The sequence below is a fragment of the Mobula birostris genome, unplaced genomic scaffold (genome assembly GCF_030028105.1).
Source record: "Mobula birostris isolate sMobBir1 unplaced genomic scaffold, sMobBir1.hap1 scaffold_3170, whole genome shotgun sequence".
Lineage (NCBI taxonomy): Eukaryota > Metazoa > Chordata > Chondrichthyes > Myliobatiformes > Myliobatidae > Mobula > Mobula birostris.
In genome coordinates this window covers 1,107-5,308 of record NW_027276232.1, presented here as the reverse complement: position 1 = coordinate 5,308, position 4,202 = coordinate 1,107, and the positions used below count along the sequence as shown (strand labels likewise).

General features: G+C 52.1%; 2 non-coding genes across 2 annotated transcripts; both read left to right on the top strand.

Moving 5' to 3' along the window:
• Positions 1-515: 515 nt before the first annotated feature.
• On the top strand, positions 516-648 carry LOC140192944 (small nucleolar RNA SNORA57). Its single transcript, XR_011884523.1, has one exon. It is a non-coding gene; the product is annotated as a small nucleolar RNA SNORA57 (small nucleolar RNA).
• A 1,533-nt stretch (positions 649-2,181) lies between these two features.
• LOC140192943 (small nucleolar RNA SNORA57) lies at positions 2,182-2,314 on the top strand. The gene has a single exon (XR_011884522.1). It is a non-coding gene; the product is annotated as a small nucleolar RNA SNORA57 (small nucleolar RNA).
• Positions 2,315-4,202: the final 1,888 nt, after the last annotated feature.

Sequence of the window (4,202 nt, the reverse complement as noted above, 5' to 3'; positions counted from 1 at the left end):
CCCTATAAAGTTGGGCAGCATCTGTGAAGACAAGTTTAATGCTTCAGTTTAAGAATAAATCCTCTGCCTCTACTGATGCTGCGGGTAATTTTTTGAAGTATTGGATACAGTGCCTTGTGGCCTGTTTCGTGGCAGACCACCCAGTAAACCCCCCCCCCCATTTAACCCTAGTCTCATCACGGGACAATTTACACTGGCCAATTAACCCACCAACGGGTACGTCTTTGGATTGTGGGAGGAAACCGGAGCACCCGGAGGAAACCCACACAGTCACCGGGAGGAAGTTCTGAGATTTTCTGTGTTATTAGATCTTTTTCTGTGTGCTAGTTAATTGGGAATGGGCACATTTTTTTGAGAGTGTACTGGGGGACGAGAAGTGCTGAGCGCTTCTTGTAAGGAGCTGGGTGATGACCCGAACGCCTGAGATCGCCATGTCGCTGAGTGGCCAGAGTGCATTTCCTGGCAGTGATCTTATGATTCCTCGTTTGGGGGGGGGGGGCATTCTAAAACAAACCCCTCCCGTTCTTGACACGCCTGCGTCTGCCCGTGGCCTGTGCGTGTGTTTGCGGAGGGAGAGCAAACTCCGCCAAGTCTTCGGTGCCAGCGGGCCGCCGTCTCCTGGTCCTATCCTCGTCGGCTGAGACACTTCATTGCTGCGGAGGGGTTCTGCTGGGCATAGAGCCACTCGGCCTGACCAGTCAGTGCCAACCCAGCTAATCCCAGTTTCCGGCATTCAGCCCTTGTCTATCCAAGTGCTGCCTACCCCTCTCATGCACCTATCCGGGTGCTTCCTAAAGATGCTACTGTAGCCACCTGAGCCACTTCCTCTGGCAGCTCGGCTCGTTCTCCAGCTGCACTGGCAATTCCGTTCACTAGCGAGCGGCGTAATTCTCCCAAGTCAGTTACCACTGTCCTCCTCCCATTTTCTGATTCAGTAACTCCTACGCAGTTATTTTTCACCCAGTAGTGTAGTGCCTGCCACAACGGTTTACAGTGCGGGTCACCCAGCTTGAATTCCCGACGCTGCCCGTAAGGAGTTCGTACGTTCTCCCCGTGACCGCCTGGGTTTCCCCCTGGCGCTCCGGTTTCCTCCCACAGTCCGAAGGCGTTTCAGTTGGTAGGTTAATTAGTCATTGTAAATTGTCCTGTGATTAGGCTGAGGTTGAAATGGGGGATTGCTGGCTGATGTGGCTTGAAGGGCCTGCTTTTATTTTAATAAATGAATTATAAATACATTTCAGATTCATCTTCACAGCCTGTTTCTCTGCATTGGGAATGCTACAACCATCTGATTGCTATTTCACAGTGGGGAAGTTCACTTCACTAACCCTGCTGTTCTTTCCACAGGTGGCGAGCTGGCGTTCGATCCCTGCAGCCGGTTCTGGAGTGGTGGTGGTGGGGGGGGGGGGGTCACATTGCTGAGTGTATGAGTGTAGGACTGGAGGGGAGGGGGCGGGGGGTTCACCCAGTGTTTGACCGGTTCTAGGGTGGGTGAGGTTCAGGCAATGGACTCATGTCAGAAGCCCCCAGTGGGGAGGTGGTGGGAGTCCGGCCGGGGACAAGGTGGTCCTAGTAAAGCATGCAATCCCGCAGCCAGTCTCAGCAGAGGTGTACGGTTGAGTGGGGAGAGGGTCGGGCGATGTGGAGGCAGGGGCTTGAGAGAATGGCACTGGGGGAGCAGGCAGTCAAGAATCAGGCTGTGACTTCCTCAGGATATCTGATTCGCCTCAGCAGAGAACGTGCTGGGAATGGGATGGGTATATTGGGCCAAAAGGCCTGTTTCGGTGCGGTACAGTTCCAAATGTGTGAATGTCATGACTTGTGTGTTCCATGCCTTGGCTCTGTGCTCACCACATGCAAGACAGGCTCCACTGAGGGGGTGGCTGAGGCTTGTAGCTCCTCGGGGTGGGGGGTGGCCACTGAACATCCAGTGCAGTTACTGAGACCAGGCAGCCACTTGGGATAGTAAGGGAGGGGCAGAATGGTTGGCAATGTGACTCCCCCCGGCTGGAGCTGTCGACGCGGACGCAGATCATGTGGGTAAGTGCTGTCTCCGTCCGCTCGCGAAGTGGGCCGGTTCCTGTTCGGGCAGTCCGCGGGCCGTGTGACCATTCCCAGCAGTCCGGGGCTGGGACCCGCGGGTACGTCGTGGTCCACCCCTTTCCTGGCCAAAGCGGGGACCCTCCTGTTCTTGACACGCCTGCGTCTGCCCGTGGCCTGTGCGTGTGTTTGCGGAGGGAGAGCAAACTCCGCCACGTCTTCGGTGCCAGTGGGCCGCCGTCTCCTGGTCCCATCCTCATTGGCTGAGACACAGTTCCTGGGGTTCTATCCCACTTCGGGTGTGAGAGGGTTGTGGTGGGGGGGGATGCCAGCATGTGAACACGATTGGCTGGCTCTCGCTGCCGAGAGGAAACGTGAGTCGCTCCTCTGGGTGTGTGGGTGTTCTTGGATCCTTGTAGCTTTAAAGCTTAACCCTGGGTCCTGCCTCTCTCCAGGTTATTGCGACTCGCTGGGACAGCACTCGGGAGCGAGCAACGTCAGAGCAAGTTCCAGAGGCCGGAGCGCTTCCCTGTAAACACCCGGTGAATGAGCGGGTGGGATGTCCATTGGGGGGCATTTGGTGCCAGAATGAACAGGTTACAATAGCCAAACCATTCACCTGCTGTGACTAAGTTCCATGTATTCTTACATCAGACTATTTGGCCCATCAAGTCAATGACGGCTCTTGGAGTAATCCCCACTGTTCCCCCAAAACCTATTCTCTCAATAGTTCAGAGACAGCTCATTCCCCCTGCCATCAGATTTATGGTCCATGAACACTAATTCATTATTCCTTTATTGCAATATTTTTAATTTATGATTTCTATCTTCGCCCTGTACTGCAGCTGAAAAAACAAATTTCACGTGATAAGATGGTGATCATTTCTGTTCTGTTTCTACTTCCTGATGCTGACCCTCATCTACACACTTGGGGGGTGGGCGGACCTTGCAGTGGCCCGTAAACTCCGCTTGGGCTTGCAGCAGGTGGCGACCATAATCGATGTTTCGATGACAAACTCTGTCTTCTTCATCAATGATGAAGCCTGGTGGAGAAGGCAGAGTTAGTCATCAAAATGTTGGTTATAACCCAGCTCCTGTGCCTGGCTGGAAGCCCGAGAGGAGTTTATTCGTGATGTTCGCCAGGAAAGCACTAAATCCTGTTTTACAGTGGCCAGTCAGCCCATTGACCTACACCTGTTCGGGTTGTGGGAGGAAACCAGAGCGACTGGGGGAAACCCACACGGTCACGGGGGAACGTGCAAACTCCACACACACAGCAGGGGCTCCACCACCTGTGTCCTCTTGTGTCTGACCCTGGGTTTTATCTGCCGCCCTACCTGGTCTCCACAGCCTCTTGAGCTTTAAGTAAAAAGAATTACTGGTCTTAACCACATTCAGTGCCCAGAGAATTCTCAATTCCAAATATTCCTCCTAATTTCCTGCCTCTATTCCCAGGCACCAGTCTGAGGAAACGGTCCCTCATTATTGTCCCATTGCAGACCAACCACCCCCTGCCCCCCCAAGTTCTTTCCCCATTTGAAATTGTCATGTACCACTCACCTAAGTCTTCTAAATAGACAGTAACCATCTCAGTGGATTGGATTATAAGTGCGTTTATTACTTGCAAGGGAAGATTGCCTTTGTGTGTTAAGTTGTTGGTAGGTAGCTTCAATCTTGCAGCTGAAAACAGATCATTTTTCTGTTTAACTTCATGTCTTTGAGGTCATTAATTGCATTCCTGTCTTTCCTTGCATCCCATCTTGAATGAGCCTCATTCTCTGCTTTTAGTCATGTCATTGTCAAAACACTCCCTGCTATAAACCACATACTCTAGAAGCAAGCTTTTTATCCAACCACATCAGCAAATTAGCAAAGCACTCTGGGATCACGCGGGTTCCATTTTGCTACACTACATTTACAAAAGTTATAAAATTCATCAGGACTTCAGGGTTACAGATAGGTTTCCACAAAAGCAATATCTCCTTCCTCCAAGGGATCCAGTCTGCTGCCTCCCCAGGCAAATGTATCCCTTGGTGTTTCTCTCTCCAGAGAGTAGTGGTGGATAACTGTTTGTCAGATTGGGGGCCGGTGACTAGTGGGGTGCCTCGGGGATCTGTACTGGGTCCAGTGTTATTTGTCATATACATTACTGATCTGGATGA